A 21,042-nucleotide genomic window follows, 5' to 3' on the forward strand; every position below is an offset into this window, starting at 1 on the left:
GGAGAACCTAGTTATCATTATTTAATTCACTAGGTCTTTAAACCTCCTCTGTGTCTTTTAAGGATTTAAAAGATATTCCCCCATTTTGGGGAATTTTAAAAAATTTTGTATATACATGGACGGAAAAAATATGAAATACTATGCTAAAATGTTAATAACATCATCTCAGGAAGATTTGATTAGGGATGATCCTAATTCATTTAAAATGTTCTCATTTGCATTTTCTCAATCCCTACATACAAGCCTGTATTACTTATAGAATTTTGTTTTAACAGAACCAAGGAACTTAACTGATATTTTTGACATTTCCAAAGAGAATGCTATTTGTATTGTTTTACATGTGAATATGTATTTCACAAACTATATGAAATTTGACATTAAGTGAATGTTTTTTGCCTCAACCTTTTGTGATTCCCCCCATTTTTCTTCATTCAAACGAAAGCATTGGTGGGATCAGTGACACAAATGGCCAATCACAGAGACTTCTAGGACATAGCTGCACACTTCATGGAACTTCTCTGCAAGGAGCTCTTGTTCTTTTGTTTGTTTTCTTTGCCTATTATGTCTGATAATTCTGGTAATAGGCTGGATTCCTGCCAGACACCCTGATTTAGCTATAGGATCAACTAGCTGTAGAACATGGGCCTGATACCTTGGAAAACAATTGACATCTGAGCTCCAGAAGATGGTGATCCAGCTGTGACTTAAATGTGAAGGTGGTTAATTAGAACCTTCACAGTCTACCTGATGTTACTCAAAGCCTATAAAGAATTGGACCAAGTCAAAAAGAAAGTGTAGAGTTTGCAAATGTGGCCTTTAGCAATATTTCTGGTTGTCAAAAGGGAGAGCTGGTGACTCAAGTACTGAATGCTTTCTATCCCCAGTGTTCACCTCAGCTCTGTGACGTAGGGGAAGTATGACAATAACAGTAGTTAGGGTTACAGTAACCACCAACAGCTAACATTTTTTTGAGCACTTACCAGGTACCAGCCACTGAGCTAAGCTCTTTACGTGATTGTTTCATGTCAACTTTGTCAAACCTCCAAGAGGACATGCTATTATAATCCTCATTGAGTAGTTGAGGACATTGAGCCTCTGAGAGGTGACTTGACAGAGCTAAGATTTGACTCCAGTCATGGTCATGGTGCTTCATCATGACATTATATTGCTGAATCATTCTATAGTCAAGTCAAGTTGTCTTCTTCCCCTTCCCCTTCCCCTTCCCCTTCCCCTTCCCTTTCTCCTTCTTCCCCCTTCTTCTTTCTTCTTCTTCCCCCCTCCCCTCCTCTCCTTCTCCTTCTTCAGAATACCTGGGAATCTCTCAACTTTTTATCTGGTGATATAAGTTTTTTTAAAAAAAATCTCTTTTGTTCTTTCTAGTGGTGCCTACATTTATGTGCAGTTTTATAAGAGTGTTTTTATGTACATTACCTATCTGTTTGGTTTTCAAAAACCACCCCATGGGGCAATCAGGACAGGTGTTATCCCAGCTTTTCCTGTGAGGAAGATGAAGCCCTGAGAAGTGGATGTGCCCCAAGAGCAATGGACCCGTCCCAAGAGAAAGGGACTTGCCCATCGTACATGACAAGTAAATGTCGGGAGTGGGGTTGGAACCAGGTCTTTGGACTCCTGGTCCTGGTTCTGTTCCACTCTGCTGTGTTCGTGCCTCCTCTTTCTCACAGGTTATCTGTCTTTTTCTTCCTACCCCAGAAGATTCTTTTTTATTAAAACAAAATCATTTTCTTGGTTACTTTGAATAGTTCAGCAGGATTGGGACATACGTATGGGGTCGGGCAGCACAGGCCGAGGAGTGGCCCTTCCAGGGGTTCGCCCACCTTAAGCTGTGTATCGGGAGGTGCTCCCTAAACGCCAGGCGGGTTCAGTGTGCTTAGCCCTTTCCAGGGTCGCGGCAGGGGCCAGCGGTGCAGCACGTCCCAGTACTTGCGCTGGGCTGGCTTCCAGCGGCCGCGCTGTGTCTGCAGCCCCGGTGCCGCTCTCTGAAAGCTCGGCTTCAGACCACTCGGCAGCAAGTGGTTCCTTTAGGAAGAAGTTGCCCTGAAGCCATTTCTGTATGTGAAAGCTCTTAGTGCACCCCTATGCTAGAAATTCAGTTTACCGCCGAATGAAGTTTTTAAGAAGAGGATGTTATTATTTATTTCAAAGAGAAGTATCAGAGGACAGGGTCTGGTAGAAGCAATAAAGAAAGCCATCAGTATAGACAGAGGATCAGGCCACTGTGTTCTGGTGAAGATGGCAGGAAGGGTGTTTCCACCTCACAGGATGACACCGTTGACAGAGCAGCTGCGAGACTGACCGCCCTAGAGCTGCTCTGTGGTAGCTCTTGGAGTTGGGTCCAAATTGTGGGCCCTTTTTGGAATCAGATTCAGACATTTAATTTTATAAGGAGAAATGGAGTTATGAAAGAAGGTAATGTAATGTAAAACTTCTGAAGAGGTGGGCTCCAGCCCCAGCTATGTGACTAATGATCTGTGCGACTTCACAAATGTCACTTAACAGCTCTGGGCCTCAGCGTCCTCACCTGGAGGCCAGGTAGAATGAGACGGCTGGACCAGATCTGGGTATCTGACCCTCCCTGTGCATAGAATCAGCTGGCGACCTTCCGAAAAATGCAGATGCCTGGGTTCCATCTGTAGAAATTCTGATTTAATTTGTGTGGGGTATGACCCAACATCAGTATTTTTAAAGGCTCTCCAGGGGATTCAAATGTGTAGCCCAGTTAGATCGACTGTAAAATTTCCTCTAGCTGTGACAGTCTATTTTAAAATATACATAGTTGGTCTCCTACCAAGGGATTTATAAACTGCACAGCAGCTTGTAAATGGGTTTACTGTAATGAAGAACACTGATCATTTTGTCTTGGAAAAACATAGAAAAGTTATTGAAGAATTATTGAAGCTATGCCATTGATTTGTAAGACAATTCTCCAGGGGAAGCTATAAAAGTTTTCTTCTATGAGACATTGAAGATTGGAAAGTTAGAGAGTTTAATATAGCCAGAGAGGAGGAATTGTTAGTTTTTAGGTAAATGAAAGTGTTTTTCCTTAGAAGTTTATGCTAGGAGATTTGTTCATAGCTCTAGAAGAGAATAGTTAGGCTGCAAACAATTTTTAAGGTGAGCACAGTAATTTCTAACCCACACTACCTTTTAAGTCTAAACAGAGCAAGTCATATTTTTATAAATGCCAAATTATTAGGTCTGTTTTGGGGTCAAAATTTCATTCCTTCTTAAAGAAAACTATCCTTCTCTGGGAATCAAATTTCCCCAAACCAGTTTCATTTTTAAATGTGATGTACTGAAAAACATAAGCTTAATCGAATATTTTTTTTATTCACTTAATTTCAGATGATTAACCCTACAGGAATTGGGATGAATTATTTTATAGTTAATACTTGGATGTCAAAAGAAAATTTAATGTGAAATTTTAATATGTGTGGCATAAAATGTGATACCAAAGGTTTCCTCCTAAATACTTTCTGTTTAATCTGGTCCCTCGGATCCCCAGAGGTGGCTGTCATCCAACACATAAGCGGGTCATAGTAAATCCAAACCCAAGGTCACCTCTCTTCCCTCCCTCCCTCCCTACCACACACATAAAAAGCTTTCGCTGTATAATCCTCTTGTGTTGGAAGAATCTAGGCAAGATTCTGAACTGTTGTTTTCTTCCCAACCGGAAGTCACCAACTGTAACCATGAGAAACGTCACATTTGTTTTGAATTTAGAGGCTGTGATCTATAACAATTCTATATGCGGGAAGTGGATAGTACGTGATCATGCTGCATCAGTTAGGAGCAGATAGAGTTAGATAAGAGGTGCTTTTAAAACAGTCAATGTGGACGCTCATTATTAGCCCTTGAAACTTGACTCTTTTTCCTGAAAAGGGAAAGAAAATTGAGTTTGCATTTAAAAATCCTATGAGGCTTTAAAAAATGTCAGGTGTTAGATTTTCAAGTACAGAAAAGCATAATGAAGAAAACAAAATGACCCCCAACTCATCACCGAGGTCAGTGGTTTTCAACATTCCTGATGCCGTGACCCTTTAATACAGTTCCTCATGTTGTGGTGACCCCCAACCATAAAATTATTTTTGTTGCTACTTCATAACTATAGTTTTGCTACTGTTATGAATCGCCATCGGTTTTCCGATGGTCTTAGGCGACCCCTGTGAAAGGGGCGTTCGACACCCAGAGGGGTCACAACCGACAGGTTGAGAACCACTGACCTAGGTAATCTTGTAAGTACCAGACACTCAAATGTCTGGAAAGGCTGCAGAGACTACTCCCTCGATATCTATTTTAAATAGTGAACTTAATCTTTTTATTTCAAATATGAGGCCAGAATATAATAACAACTAATATTTTTGCCCACTTGTTATGTGTCAGTTCTTGGTCTAACTTCTAATTCTCCGACAACTATTATAACATAGGTATTATTGTCCTCATTTTAAAGATTAGAGAAGATGCTCAGTAATTTTCCCAAGGTCGTGGTTAATATGCAAGAGAGCTGAGATTTGAAGCCAGACAGCTTGGCTTCCAAGGCCCAGCTCATAAACCATTTCTTTATGCTGCTTATCATAGAATGTTTGGGACTTAAATTATAGCAAGTTATAACTACTCTTGCTAAGTAACAAGACTGCTATGAAAACAGGCCTACCCTTTGGGATCATCTCAGGAAAGCAGAATTTGGTTTTATCAATGACACCTAAAAAATTATGAAATTTTATATGCCGTGTCAGATGAAAACTATTATGTTTACAAGGAGGAAAATGCCAACTGTGGACACAGTTTTGCCCTTCTTCCTTCTTCATTTGTTTATTTTTTTTTCTCCCCTCCTTCCTTTTTCATGTGTTTAATTCTTTTCTTTCTAAATATCTTCAAACTATGGTCAAGGTAGGCCATGGAGAGGTACTTCCATCAGAGAATGATAATGGTGGTGGTGTTTCCTATACCCTGTCTGATGAAGCCTAGGGCTTGATCTGCCTCTAGGATATGTCCTCGGGGATACTTTTAGGGACCAAGATCCTTTTGTTTTCTTAGTTGAAATTAACACCTGAGAAACCCCCATTTCATAAGCATCGATAGAAAATTCTTTTTCTGAAGGCATTTTATTACACAGATGGACGTGCATCTACCTCTTTTGGGGGCTTGTTTGCATATTTGTGGACTCGCATATTTATTCACTTATTCAACTTTTATCTTAATTTTTTTTTTGACATTTAAAAATGTATTTGTTGTATAAGTAAGTAAAAGCACAAAACAAGTAGATATACACATTGGATTTATAGGAATTAAAATCTGAAAATAGCACATGGCAGAGAAGATGGCACTGGGGAGAAATGTGTTTCTCCTAGCCCCTCGCCCTGTGGCTTCGCACCCTTGGGGAATTTCCCTGGAGGAGAGGTTGAGGCAGAGTTATGCTTTCCTCGTGGCAGGGACTTTTCTCTGTAGTAGCGGCTGAAGCAGGAGTTTGAGTCAGGACTGCTAGTCAAAGAATAACCAAATTATTATGCTAAAAAAGATTCCTGCCCTGGCCAGTTTGGCTCAGCGGTTGGAGCATTGGCCTGTAGACCAGAGAGTCCTGGGTTCAGTCCCTGCTAAGGGCACGTACCTTGGTTGCAGCTGGTCCCAGTCCTGGTTGGGGTTGTGCGGGTGGCAACCAGCCGATGTGTCTCTCTCACATGGATGTTTTTCTCTCTCTTCTTCCCTCTTTCCCTCCTGCTCTCTTTGAAGATAAATACAAAGGTGTCCTCGGGTAGGGAAAATAAATAAATAAATAAATAAATAAATAAATAAATAAATAGATTTTCTTATCTAGCAGATATGTTTTACAATAATTCAAATGATGTAAATTTATGAGAAGAATGTGTTCTCCCAAATTAAAAAACAAACTTTCACATTACATCATATATCTCCAAAAGCAAATGATCAATTCTAAGTCTACCTGTGAGTCCAAATAAAGTGGGCTCCTGAGTGCCCATTTAATAAAGGCTGTTAAATGTCCAAGAGGTTATTTAATGTTTATTTGTATTAATAAGTCAATTTCTAAGGCAAGATGTTTTTGAGACTGATTGCTATGGGCAAACTAAATGCTTTAGCTGGGAGCTGTGCTTGTAATCCTTTCTTTCTTTTCCCCCAGATACATAATCAGCCTGACACAGCAATTAATGGGAGCATCGGTCTTCCTGCTGTGGAGCCTCCTGGCCAAAGTGCAGGGCATTTATGATTGAGTCTGTCCACCAAGCAAATTGCCAGTGTCCACCTGTAACACTCTCCATCACATTTCTTTCCTGAGGGCATATTCCTCTTTTCAAAATACACATTGACAGTACTTTGAATAGTGGAGCAAAAATCAGAGAAACAAGAAAAACCCATTGTATTGCCTTGGCTGGTGTGGCTCAGTTGGTTAGAGCATTGTCCTATATACCAAAAGGTCATGGGTTTGATTCCTGATCAGGGCACGGATCCAGGTTGTGGGTTTGACCATGAGGGTGCGTTCATGAGGCAACCAATCAATGTTTCTCTCTCACATCCATCTCTCTCTCTCTCTCTTCCTCACCCTTTCTCTCTTTCTAAAATCAGTGAAAACATATCCTCAGGTGAGGATTAAAAAAGAAAAACCCATTAAATAGAGAACCCATTTTCTAGACTAATAAACATGATGTCAGAACATAATAGTAGCTAATCTAACTCCTTCTTGGATCATAACACCATAGGATATAGAATCAAATATTTAAACATATAAATGACATAAATTTATTCCTGGAGAAAATGGTTATATAGTGTTATTCAAATTGGAATAATATGGTACAGGAGAAGAAATAAAAGCTGTGAGGGAATTAGGCCTGCTATAAAAAAGGATTATATTGTGACTACTTTTTTTTCCATTTATTTGTTTCTACATTTAAAAGTATCATATACTTTCATTCTTATGTAAGTTTTCTGGAGTGCTTTCAAAGTAATTTATGTTGTGTAGACTTCCCTAGCGACGTGAGTAAAAGTGATCCTAGCATATTCCTATGTTACACTTTTAATACATTATTTCTCTGTGTAAGGATAACATGAAGAATGCTTTCTGAAAGCCGGTGAAAGTGAAGGGACTCTTTCTGCCAACCTTTCGCTGCTTCTTCCCGTGGTCTCTGAGGCTTCTTCCTGCCTCAGGAGACTTGTCTGCTCCGCTCCATTCTGTTTCTTCTGCAGAATGTCTTCCCCTGGGGGAGGAGGGGTGGGCTTCCTTTGTGTCTCAGTGTCTTCTCTTATTACGGATATAAAAGTAAAGAATCTTTTTTCAGTGCTTTACGCTACATGATCCATTTGGTTAATTAACTTCTGGTCTCCCCAGACCCTGATTGTTCTCAAGAACCGTAGTCAGGATCCCGTTTGCTTTCACAGAGCCAGAAAATGATGCTTTATTCACTTTTTAAAACAGCCCTCGTATCCTCTATGAATATTTTATAGTTATCAATCCATACTATATATTTATGTATTAGTCAGAATTTTATTAGATGCAGTGACAGAAATCCCATTCAAACCAGTGTAAGCAAAAATGATGCTATATTGTGGGGACAGATGCTGGCGATAGCTGCATGACAACGTGGATGCACTTAATACACGGAACTTACACTTAGCTACAGTGACTTAGGCCCCCCAAACCCCCGTCTGGGAAGTCTAAAGAGGCTTCAGGAAACCCTCTTTCCCCCTCTACCTCTTGATATCTAATATTTAACGTCTCTTTATTCCTTTCTGAAACCCCAGAAGAGCAGGTTTCCTTCAGCACGTCACAGATGTGTGTGAGGCAGGGAGTGGACTGTGGGTGGGTCACAGCTGGCTTCATGGAGAAGCTGGCTGTTGAACTTGGTTGTTGGCTTGGGAGCAATGAAAAGAAGAGTTCTCCAAGGGAAGGGATCTGCTGGAGCGATGGGGTGAAGGTGGGAGAACCTGGGTAAACAGTTCGCCATGGCTCTGTACAGTGTGTGCAAAGTGAAGGCAAATAATACAGCTAAGCTCAAAAAACGTGTCTGGACACAGCAGCATGTCCTGTTGGTGTCTCAGACATTCCTGGAGGGCAGAGGGCGGATTGGTTAGCGGCTCCTCATTCACAGGGCAGACTCCTGTTCTGGGGAATGAGGGTTGGAGAAAATCATCTCAGTAAACATTTTCCATTCCTTCTGTTTCAATGTCTTTCCTTTTCTTTTGTTAATTCAAATGTCTTTGTATCCTTTCATTTACAGAATCGTCTTCCCATCTCTCTCTTAAAGTATCTCAGGCAAATAATTCATCTGTCGAGTGTCTTGATCTCAAGATATATCCTTTCCTTCTGTCTCATTCTAGTGTTTTACCTATGCCGATAAACTTCCCTGTTTATAACCTAAGCCCTCATGGTATTGACAATCGTATTCTATCAATAGGAAGCCAAGGGAACATTTTAGTCCAAGAATGAAGGGCTTTGTTGCCGAATATCATTTCCTCTGGGGCCAATTACTCCAATGTTTTCCTGGAAACTCTGTGGGAATTGTGTACTCTGAGCTGAACTGTAGACTTTTTAGATCAGGAAAGGACCTAAAAAAACCAAAACCCCCAAATGCCACATAAAATACTTGCCATCCAACCCGCTCATGTAACAGATGAGAAAATTGGATGCCACAGTTGTTAAATGATTCGATCATATGTTTATTACCTGAAAGGACACAAATCCCAAGGGTGCACTTCGAGGAAGACCCGATGAGTGATCCAGAGCCCTTATTGCTGTCCCCAAAGTGGAAAGTAGCCTCTTCTGGACTTGTTACCTTGCCCTTGCCCTGTTGCTTAATTTCTCGATTGTTTTACACAACAATGCCAAGTGTCTTTCGGACGCAGAGGAGAATGCAATATTTTTGCTGCCTCCCTCCAGGAGAGTCTAGTATGTCATCCAAGCCAGTGACAGTCTTTTCTCTAGTAGAACCACTTGAATTTTGGTGGGCTGTGATGACATCAACATTTTCTATATTAAACAACACTAATATACCCACATCATATTCATTTTGGGAGCTATATAACCTGAATGAAAATCTGAATCTATGGGTTGTTTTTAGATCCTTTGAATGAAATCCTGGTGGTGTTTACATCATATCTGACACCAGGGATCTTTCTTTGCTTCGTTATGGGTTTTAACTGACCAAAAACCATGCATCAGTGAGGAGATAGGAGGTAACTGTGATTATTTAGACGACCTAGTAATGTAGAAGGTAATTGGGCCATGAAAAATGTGGAAAATAAATGCAGTGATCTCTATTCCTCAGAAAAGTCAGGCTCCCTTGGCAAACAGTGATGAGAAAATAGTCAAAATCCTCCTTTTTTTTTCATGCTCTTGTAAGGGCTGGTGACTTGTTTGGGAGCTTTTACAGATCAGCCAGCTCTGTCTTTTCCTTTGTGATTGTTGAGTCTTTTTTTTTTTTGCCAAAGGAGTGATTTTAGTTGTCGTTCCATCATTGGGCTTGCCTACAAACCAGCCACTGGCTGCTTTAGGTTTCATGCTGTTTCAGGGCAGTAGGTGGTGTTTCCCAGAAGTTGATGCTCGTGAGGGCAGACAAGTTTTTCTGCTGGAAAAAGACCACAAAAAGTGGTTATGTGTGGGATGATGTTAGTGCAGAACGGAAAGTCTGCCAGTTGTAGAAGGGGAAGAGGGAGATGGTGAAGTGCACCTTTGCTCAGTGTTGCAGAGAGAGGTCAAGATCCAAATCAATTCCTAGAAAAGAACCTGGCTGGTCAGTCCGGGTCGTGTGCCTGTCCTGGTGGTGAGGACAGCTGAGGGAGGTGTCTTAACCATTTCACCTGAATCACAAGGAGTTAGGAGGGACAGTTCCTAAATGGGGGGAGGCAGGACAGACTGAAAAGTCACAGAGTGTCCCCACAGCGACATTGATTCCTTGGAGTGCATTGATTAGTTCCTAGTAGGTTACTCAGAAGAAATTTGCTGGATCACTGATAGGATGATCCAAGGAGAAAATATTGTTGGCCCTGAGTGTGAGACTTTTAGGGTGAAATACCAACTCATTTTCTCCTCTGACTAGAAGTACCACTCTTGCATATTACTTCCTGGTTTTTGAAAACTCTACCAGACACACTGCAGTTGGAGTGATGGTTTTGGACTCTGTCCCTCCATGGGAGTTGATTTTTTGAATCTTCACAGCCGCCAGAAGAGGTGGGTGATTTCCACTTGGTTTTCTGGATAAGGTGACAGGCACCGGCGTTGAAGTTCCAGAGCCGGCAAGGGTCCGAGCAAATCCTTGAAGCCAGGTCCGAGTGACTTTTTGTTTCTTTCTTTACACTCCAGCTGCTTGGGAGAGAGCTGGCAATGCTGCTGCGAATCAAGGTTGTGAATTTGAATAAAACTTGAGAAGGGCACGTGGAGGAAAGAACATCATAAATCTTGGCACAGAAGTTTAAGGCTTTGAAAGACCTTCAATATGTCAGGGCTCGTAGGACCGCTCAGTTTGTTGACATAATTAGGCCCAAAGTCTTACTGCAGGCTGGTTTCTAAAGCTGCATGCCCCCACACCAGCAGGGTTCTGTTGAGACACATACTTTAATTAAACAGCAACTTAGTGATAGGGCTTAATAAAAATCTTTTTAAAATTATTTTTATTTTTTTTTATTTTAGAGAGAGGAAGGGAGAGGGAGAGAGAGATAGAAACATTGAAGAGAGAGAACATCAATTGGCTGCCTCCTCACTGGGGATTTGGCCCACAACCTGGGCATGTGTCCTGACTGGGAGTCGAACCGGCAACCTCTAGGTGCATGGGTCGGCGCTCAACCACTGAGCCACACCAGCCGGGCTTAATATATATCTTTTAACGTACCAGATATTTTTTTCAGATGCTTGGTCAACCAAGAATGCATTTCTTCCTCATTAACAAGATATAGAAATGTTTATTTCTGTTCATTGAAGCCATTTGAGGGCATCAAAAATTGGGGAAAATTTCCCTAATCCATGGTTTGAGAGATGGTTAAGTTGGAAACTATGGCTTCACTGCCTCACGCTTTTCCATTTCAGTGTTAAACCTCGAGAGTACTACCAGCCAGCCCCAACCTGAGAGCATCTCGTGCTGCCAAAGCCTTGGGTTTCTGTAGCCCAGCCAATGCCTCACTAAATAGCCCTTTCTCTACTACAAGTAAGGAAAAGCTTCAGTTGAAAATTTGGGGCTGGCTATTTACTTCTTAATGTTTTTCAGTAAACAGAGTAAAATAAACTAGCGCATTTTTGCTTAGATTTACTGTATCTTCCTGGTATAGGAAGTTCCAGTGCACAACTAAAGATGGACTATAAACTTGACTTTAACACAGCTGCTGGTTCATCCAGTCCCTGGATTTTGGTTTAGCCTAACTTTGAGCATCCATCCGGAAGAAGCATCTGTGACCTTCTGGGCCAAGGCCTTGCTTCTGCTGTAGCTGGTGATATCATCGGGTTCTTGTGTTCTAGTTACTCTTAAAAATTCCATTTCAAATGCAGTTTCACTTGCATCTCTGTTTTTGAGTTTAGTTTTTTATCATGTGTCTTTTGTCTCCCAACTATATCAGTGATGGATATTAACTGCAAAATTTGGTGTGGGGGGAATAACTCAACTGTAATGTAATCACTGAGAGATAAGCACTGTTGACATTGATATTTTTCCTCTTATTTATTTATGTATGTGTATATATACTTCAAATACAGACTTGCAATCTGTTGTATATGTTGCTTAACGCAACAGAATTCCTTTTTGCATGTCTGCCATGTGCCAGGCCTTTGATACCCCCCCCTCCCGCCACTCATTCTTGTATAGCAAATACTTCTCAAAGTCTTTAAAAATACTTTGAAATGTCATTTTTATAGCTGCATAATACTCTACCATTTGGATATGTCATGTTTTATTTCATGATATCCCTAAGATTGGATAGTTAAGAAGCTCCCCTATGATTTTCTCTAATAAACAACAGCCCAATAAACATCTGAACACAAATCTTTGTGCTCATCCCTGATTGCTTCCTTACTGTAATTTCCCACAAGAGTTTTGGGGATAAAGAATGTGAAGATATTCTTTATAAGGCATAACTTACTTGAATGCATCTTTCAACTGCAAACTCCATCTTATTCCTTGATTCTTTGTCTCCTAAAGTGACTTGATTGCCTCAAAGTGATCCTAAAACTCACACTTGAAAATATATTTTATTATTTCTGCGGCACCGTTCCTGGAGGCACTGCAGTACCGGTCGATGCGTGGAGTGGACGGAGCAAGCTCCCATTCCATCTCCCTGCTCCAAAAACGCATGCAATATGATGTCCTCGGACAGAGGACGTATCAGATATTAAACTGGTACGAACAGATACTACACTTGAACTTAACCAAAAGTCCGAGAAGCGATTTAAAATATATTTTAGAAAAGATTCTATACTTCCAAAGATATAAATATTTAATCTCTTAAAGTGACTGTGGTTAAGATAGGAATCTTTGTAACAAGCAACAAAGAGGTCTAAGCTTGTTTACACAAAAAGTCTAATAAACTAGATAATTAAAAGTGTTAGAATTGTCTTGTTTATGAAAACTTGCCGTTGGTTTAAATGGGCTATTTAAAGATTGTATGAACCAGTTGCCAAGAGCTGAGCAGTGTACAGGCTCAATTCCATTATTTGCTCAATAGCAGTTTCATGCTTAGGCTTAGTATATAAGGCTGATAATTGTGGCATGATAAGACTACACAGTGCTCAAGTGTATAATAAGCTTGCCTAGTCAGAATAGAGAAATATTTACCAGTGCTCTGTTAATGAGCTGTTATTTATATCATGTAATGAGCTGGATTTATTTTAGCTGAGGTTAAATGTGTTTAATATATTTGATAGAGGTCTTGCAGTAACGTATGCTGAAGTCAGAAGAAATGTAGAAAAATTCTAAGAAGGCTTTCTGTGGAATAATCACCATGCAGATATTATTTTGGTTCATGTTAGAAAACCCAAAAAGCTGGTTGGAAGATGATATGCTGAATCCTAACCCATGCCAAAAAATAATATTGTCTATGTTCTAGACACTTCTGTTATAGACCACTTATGTAAGCAGATGTACAACCCTCTCTTTTGTAAGGTACTCCTCATTCAACCCACTCTTATTTTGGGTGATGTACCAGACTGTGTTACAGGTGGTGCAGCTCACTGATTGTCTATTTTTAAGTCTGTACGTGAGGCAGAAACCATGTACTCAAAATTACCCTCGAGAATCCCTTCGGAAGGCTCCGCATGGGAGGCCTACACTCACGCCCGGAGGCCAGCACAGCCAGTCTTGCCCACGGAGCTGGAATGGATTGCTGTGTTTTTGAGCATCAGATAAGCAGTTGGCTTGTGTTTAGGGTCCAACTTGTATGTAAAATATGTTTCTTTAAACACTAGACTCCCTCTCTGCTCTGTGATATGCTCACACTGAGAAGCTCGCTGGAATGAGGCTGACAGGAGGAGCTACAGAATCATGTTTCCTTCTTGCTCTCACCCTGGGGCATGAGGTCATTGAGTGGGATGGCTGGCGTGCGTGCGTGCGTGCAGGGGTGTCTCTGCCTGCCTCCCCGAGCGGGTGTTATTGCATTCTTTTGTGTGAAAGCATGCGTTACGTGACACCACAGCAGTTACTGTGATGCAGAATTTTTACCCGTGTGGAAGTTCTTCTGTGGGAACCTATGGTGACCTCATTGGTTCACACACACCATGAGAGCAGAGCAGAGAGGCAGGACAAGTGAATGTGTCATTTTGAAACTATCCAATAATAATAATAATAATAATAATAATAATAATAATATAATGTTTCCTTCCCTACATTCATTTATTGATTTATTGGTGGCCAACTATGTGCTAGGAATTTGGGACACAGTGGTGACCATAGTAGACCCAATTCTGCCTTTCTGCAACTTGTGGTCTGGTAGGTCCCTTGAGAATTCTTCTTTGCCTAGGCCAGAACGGACTGACTAGATAGTCATTTAATCTAAAGGAAACCAGATATTTGGTGCAGGAAGTGCTTATTTATGGTTCTTGATTTGGGACTGTATGATGAAAATGGTTTATTTGAGAGCTATCCATTATCTAAGCTCACACACCTGCTGGCTTACCCAAACCAGCCTCAGAGGTCAGTGGACCTTCCTAGCTAATGTCAGCATGTTCTCACCGGATCACTGTCTACCTGCTTTCAAATCTTGGCTCTTGCACTGCCTGATCTCTGGCATCTGCTGCATCTACCGGCCCCAGCACCTCCTTGCTCCAGTTCCTCATCCTCAGGATCTGCATGCCTGCATTATCTCCTCCCCTTGCCCCTAAGTAGTGGTAGGGTGTGTGTGTGTGACACACAGAGAAATTCAACAAAATAAATTCCTGCACGCGAGAGTTTACTTTTGATGACTAACCCTTTATCATTAATGTAGGCCACCGACCTAGACAAAAGGGCAAAATGATTGGATCTCCAGTTACGTATGTTCCTCTGGCTCTTTTGGTCTTGATCTGTTGACGTTTCATGGGGCTTCCTTGTGTTGTGCTCTCTGCCCTAACCTCTTCTCTGAGGTATGCTTTATAATTGGCTGTCTTTCTTAATGAACACCTGGGACCTCCAAATTTGGTAAAAGAAAGAGAATCTCCCAGGGGGTGGGGCAGCAGGACTGTCTGACCCGAACTTGGTCCAAGATTTTTGTGCTTCTCAAGATGGCACATCCAAGGAATGCCAGGGTCTGCATAATCACAGCATTAACATGATGTATTTTCCCAGACAGTTAATATTTCTGTCAGTCAATGAAAAACACTATGTTTTACATGGAAACAAACATCAATATCTTAAGGCATAGACTGCAACATTTACATGAATTTTAAGTTAAATTAGTTTTGAGGCAGACACCCAGGGGAATACATTCACTCTGGTCTTCTGTTACAAGTACTTTGGAGGAAGAGATTAGACAAGGCCCGTGGAGTCCTGGCTCCTTGATTATTTGAAATACAGAAAGTGTGCAATGCATGCTGGTTGCTTAACCTCCCTGCTCCCCACACCCTTGCCCCAGTTGCCCCCATGTCATCTCTCACAAAGGTGCTGCGCTCTGCACCATCCTTTCTGCCTGCCTGCCTGTTCCACAGATGCTGCTGACATGGCTCCTGGGGCCCTTGGACCTGCTTGAAGGGCAGACCCTGTGGTCCCTCAGACTGTTGAGGGTGAATAGAACAGGACTAAGGGGTGTGTGGAGGGTGGCGGCAGCCTGGCTTTGTGACATCAGAGTGGGAAGCATGTGCTTAGAGAAGGGGCATGGGGCCCACCTTGGCCTGTTACTCTCTCCTGGTACATAGGTGCACAATGGAGTCTATATAATATGAGAGGGTGTCCGTCGTCCTAGGTAAACCCCACCAGTGGAGCAGGACAGGATTCACCGGCTACAACACTGGCCAGAGCAGGTTCTGCCCTGGATGCTTTCTGTTCCATCGAAGGCTTTGTCAAGGCTGTAGGAGGACGTCTGTGCCTTCAGCCTTTCACTGTCCCCTGCATGGGGCCGAGGCTGTGCTCAGCTCCTGTTTCTGACCTCCTTTGAAGCTGCTTCTCTCCATGAGGGAGGAATGACATCTGAGCCAAAGGAAGCTGATACATGCCATTCCAGTCGGTGGCTCCGGCCCCCTAATCTCTCTAAGACAGGATGTTCCAACAGGTGTGGGGATCCTTCTCTCTTGAGGCCTGTCTTGCAAGAGGAGAATTTGCTTCCTTCCCAATCTCTGGAAGAAGGCGATGGAGTAAGATGGGCATCAGTCTTAGGAAAATTTTTGAGTGTGCCAAGTGTGTCTTTGACGCCTTCCTGAAGGAGCCAGCTCAGTGGAGTGGGAGGTCACAGGCTCGGGAACCAGACAGATCTCCACCTGCATCTGGCTTCAGACCCTCGCCGGCTTCCTAACTTTGGTCGGGTTATTTACATTACTGAGTCATTTTCTTCATCTGTAAAAAGATGGTGTTAATCATAACTCAGTTAGTAGTGAGGAAGAAGCAAGATCATGTATGGAAAGTGCTTGGCATGTCGTAGCAACTCAATAAAGGCTCCCATGGCTGTCGTACTGTATGTCTCAAGCCCGGGGTTGGGTCTGGGGTGACCCTTCTTGGAGGTTCTATATCACATTGTTTCCATCCTTGTCTGTTAAAAACACCTGCTGCTGATCTTGTTTCAGGAAAACAAACAAAGCACCTAAATAAAGGAATTCTCTGTAAGATGGGACTGCGTGATGATCTTCTAACTTGCTCAGGGGTGAGCTCAGCCGAAGGGGGAAACTGGAGCTTACGGGGACTGATGTTTCTAAGAGAAGTCTGGTAGGTGGTAGGAGTGGGCTCCGCTGTTTCTGAGAATCCCCGGCAGCTGCCTTCGCTGCTCTCGCTCCGGGGACGGAGCCCCTGAGCCGGTTCTTGGCTCTGATCCGCGAGGCGGCCTGGTGCGGGGTGCGAGGCAGCGTGCTTCTCCGACCCACTGTTCCAGCGCGTAATGGCGAGTTCCAGAAACCATCCCAGTTCTTAGAGGAAAACAAAGTACAGATCGGATCAACTTTTAAATCTTTGTGTATAACTGATGGATCGTGGAGGGCTCCCTTCAAGCAGAGTGGCGGGTAGGCCAACTTACTGATGGGAAATCGCCTGAACTACTCGGGTGCTGACAAAGGTTCTGAGGCTGCGTCTGTGTGAGACCGAAAGGCGTGTCATGACGAGTGATGTGTGCGAGAGGCACAGGAAGGGGGAGCAGCTCAAGCCACAGATTTGTCACGACTTTCTCCAGCTCTCATTCCGTCATTCCTCTCTTCATTTGCTCTCCCACTCGCGAGCAGTTGGTGTTTTCCAGCTAGGCTTACTCCGGGAAACGATTTAGCCGGGCCGAAGCATGGCGCCAACTAAAGCTTTTCTTTGGTCTTCTGTAGCTTTCACATTTATCCTAGTCTTCATGTCCATTAACACGAATAATTGAGAGTTGTTGTCAAGTTAGAGTTTTGGGTCCCGAGGTCTATAAACAGCATCAGGATTTGGTCCATTGGAAGAAACTACCCAAGACGTTTTGCCTTTTCACCTCTGCAGAGCCGTAAGCACGCGGACCTCAGGCAAAGGGATGGATTGCATTCACGAATCACTTGAGCAGCACAAAGCAACGCAAAGAGCTGCCCTAACAGTGCTGGCTGTTGTACCCACTTTGCCTTCATCCTACGTGCCTGTTTTCCAGGTAGCCTAATGGATGAATCGATCACACTATGTTCTCAGAGAAGCAGACAAACAGCCTGGAGGAAATGGGTCACTTACATGGGGTTTCAGGCTATTCTTTCCCAAGGCTACACTGGAGCCCATTTGAAAGCATTAAAAGGAAAACACTTCTCAAAAAATAGACACCTGGTGTGTGGCGTGGCTTAGCTTGGCCCACGCAGTCCTCCCAGTGGGCAGTGGTGCTGGCCTTTGGGTACTGAAAGTGGACGCTTTTGGAAAGTTCTCTGTATCCACATTCTCTTCCCGTACCCCCTGGTGGGGGAGAGGTGGGGCGGATAATCAGATAGTGTTTTCCTAGAACTGAGGAGAAACTGGCCAGCTCAGCTCTCTGACCTCCATTCGGCTCTGGCGCTGCTGGCATGTGTGGGGGTGGTTCTTTGCACCAAATGTCCTCCACGAGGACACCTGTGGACAGGGTTAGGTCACACTTTGGTCTTGAGAGTCTTCTGTGGAGTTGTTTAGAGGGAAAATATCTAAAATACTTAACAAATGTTAAGTGTCTCTTTGAACATCCAGAGTAAAATATATATTTAGTAAGTTGGAGGAAAATAATTTTTCAAAGTTCATCAATACTATCCAAGACTATATAAAACCATAACCCAATAGTAGCAGCACAAGCCCCCATCACCATTTGGCATCTCCTGGTCTTTCCTTGTGGTCCATTTTATAGAAGGGGGGGAGGGCTTGAACATTGTACTTTTAGGAATCTGATACATTTTTATACTCTGATCCTGTTTGGAGGCTGAGTCATAAGAACCACGGAGTGTAGGCCTTTTTCTCATTTCTGTTTTTCTCTGATGTGCTAAATGTAAAGGTTAGGATTATTCAGCCATATGGGACAGGGTTTCTTCCTTTCTGTAACGTTTTTGGGAATCCAGATTTTGACTCGGTACTACCGGACCTGGGGTTGCCCCCCTTTGCTGGTGGCCCAGAGGAGGTGTGCCACACACGAACGGGTACCCTGGCAAAGGAAGAGACTAGACGAGGGTCTTTCTCTGCCGCCTGAGATCGGTGGTAATGGACTGAGCTGGCGGAAGGGGAGGGAACAATTTCATCTTCTGAGCCTGTTTTATTTCTTGCTGGCCATGGAGATGCTGGAGTGAGAGACGATCAGAGGTGCCATCTGAGAGGTCACAGAAAATGCAGTCACCTGTGAAAGAGAAGCTGCTTACTGCGCCCACGCAGGCGCAGAGGTTTAACTCGGGGTGACTCTTACACGGGATCAAGGAGAGGAATGGGAGGAATGCCGTGACTGCGACTCAGACCACAGGGCTCCGGTGAGCATGCCGACCTCACCGCCCACCCGGGGCTCGCCCTGCGGGGAGTTACCCAGGAAGGGGAGTGTGCAGACTTCTGGAGCCCGAGGGTCAGAGCGTTGGGGCCCCCCTAGACCTCTGGAAGGTCCTGAGCAGGGAGACCCTCAGATACCTGTTGCTTGCCCTTCGAGCTGTGGGTCTCTGGTTGCTTATTCTGTGGTCATTTTTTGGGTGAATCCAAACTTGTTCCCAGTGCACCCAGAATTGTCCCGAATACACCAAGAATTTTTATTTAATTTAGTGTGGGGCCACATTTAGTAAGTTTTTAATAATTCTTCTGTTTTTAAAAAATTAATTTATTTTTGTTACAAATGTCTCCCCCCCCATACTCTCCTCCTGATTCCCCCACCCCCAGCATTGTTGTCTATGTCCATTGTTTACACATACATGCATACAAGTTCTTTGGTTTATCTCATCCCTCCCCCCTGCCTCCCTTTATTAATTCTTCTAATTTATTAGTCTAATATCCCAAGCCCATTTTATTTTATTTTTTATTTTTTTATTTATTTATTTTTAATTTTATTTATTTATTTATTTTTTTGTTACAGATATTTTACCTTTTTACCCCATTGGCACCCCCCACCCCACCCCTCCTCCACCCTGTCCCTGGCTTAGTTGTCCATGTCCATTGGTCATGCATACATGCATATAAATTTCTGTGGTTTATCTCTTCCCACCCCCCCACCCCCCATCCCCTCTTCTGAGGGATGTCAGTCTGTGCCCTACTTCCATGTGTCTGGGTCTACTGTATTCCTCAGACTGTTATGTTCATTATATTCCGTATATAAGTGAGATCATGTGGTATTTGTCTTTTTCTGCTTGGCTTCTTTCACTTAGGATAATACTTTCCAGGTCCCTCCATGTCGTCTCAAAGGATAAGAGATCTTTCTTTCTTACCGCTGCATAGTACTCCATTGTGTATATGTACCACTGCTTTTTTATCCATTTGTCTACTGGTGGACACTTGGGCCAAGCCCATTTTAAAATCAATCATCTGTGTTTGAGGGATGATGAATTAAAAGGTAGGTAAATTTGGCCTTGTTAGGATATACCTTCATAGATTTATATCATGGCCTCTTATGCTTGACAACGCGGTCAGAACGGATGATGGACGAGGGAGGAGTCAGCCCCGTATGTCCTTTACCCTACTCTATCATTATTGATAACATAATTAACCAGTGTGCTTTTTGTGTACCATTCAAGACTTTCGAAAGTGCTTCCACAGACATCTGTTGCTTGGCAGAAGGTGAACTCCGTGACGGCGAGGCCTGGGCCTGTTTTTGCTCACGCTGTATGTGTAGCCCAGCAGAGTGGCCAGCGCATGCCCGGGGCTTTGAAATGTTATTAATTGAGGGGTGGGAGGGAGGGAGGGGGGAGGGAGGACCAGCCTCTCCCTGCTTCACAGCATCTGCCCTGCCACCACTTCTGTGTGGGTGACCGTCACCTCGGAGCTGAAACCCCGGCCACAGCCTCCCATGCGGCCCCTTCCTCTAGCTGGCCCTGCCCTGCCAGGCCTGTCACACCGTGGCCCCCTTCATCTTTGTAAAATGTGATTCTGAACATGCCACTTCCCTGTGCAAAGATTCCTGTTTCTCTGAGGGTATTGCCAGCCCGCGTCCTGCCCCTCTTCTCCGGTGTGTGCCAGCCACCCCGGACCCCTCCCGTTTCCTCACACCTGCCGGATTCCCCGGCCTCTGTAGATGCCGAAGCCCAGCCTGGAGTCCCTCGGCCTTAGCGCTCCGGCTTTGCTGTTACCTCCTCCCAGAGGCCTTCCCTGATAGCCAGGCTGGGTTGGGGGCTCCTCTTGTGTGACTCCCAAGTTTCCACTGTGATGTAACTGTTTACTTTTCTGTTTTCCACTGGAGTCCAGAGCTTCTTGAGGCTGGGGGCTGGGCTTACTCATTGCGGAACCCGCCTGGTGCATTGCCTGCTCGTCAAGGGTCCTTGAGGATGTTTGCCCAGTGGGGGAAAGAGCGTCGTAGGGTAGTGGCACTAGCGTGCGGCTGGGAGCCAGCAGGAGCTTCTCAGTGACTGGCAGTAACCTTGGGCCATATTCCAGCTCCCAGACCTTCGCTTCTCTCTCTGGGGAACGCGAGGGGGCCATCGCTGCTTCCGACCTCATGCGGTGCCTGTGAACGTTCAGGGAGCCGGGGTAAGGGAGGCATTTAGCTCAGGGCCTGCTGCGGAACGAGCTGCAGCAAATGGTTCTTCCTCTCTTCAGTCTCTCCTTTCCTGCCGCGTCAGCCAGGCCACACCGTGGTTAGAACAATAGAATGTCGGTGCCAGATTCGGAGGTTTGGTGCAGTGGTTCCAAGTCATCTGCCAGGCGCTTGAGACCCTTTTGAAAAGACACACTTCTGGGCCTCACCCCGTAGTTCTGGAATGGGTCCAGAAATCTGTATTTTTTTCTAGTTTCCGATGCTCAGCCATGATTAGGAGCCTTTGACCTACTCCAGCTTCTCACC

At 43.8% G+C, this 21,042-nt stretch overlaps 1 protein-coding gene and 1 non-coding gene across 2 annotated transcripts in view; one reads left to right on the forward strand and one right to left on the reverse strand.

Annotated features, from left to right (window-relative positions):
* The window catches only part of ANKRD44 (ankyrin repeat domain 44), a 306,969-nt gene that overhangs the window by 73,402 nt on the left and 212,525 nt on the right, over positions 1-21,042 (forward strand). The window lies entirely within an intron of this gene.
* LOC118625953 lies at positions 12,207-12,396 on the reverse strand. The gene has a single exon (XR_004958797.1). It is a non-coding gene; the product is annotated as a U2 spliceosomal RNA (small nuclear RNA).

Source organism: Molossus molossus, unplaced genomic scaffold (genome assembly GCF_014108415.1).
Source record: "Molossus molossus isolate mMolMol1 unplaced genomic scaffold, mMolMol1.p scaffold_m16_p_11, whole genome shotgun sequence".
Classification (NCBI taxonomy): Eukaryota; Metazoa; Chordata; class Mammalia; order Chiroptera; family Molossidae; genus Molossus; species Molossus molossus.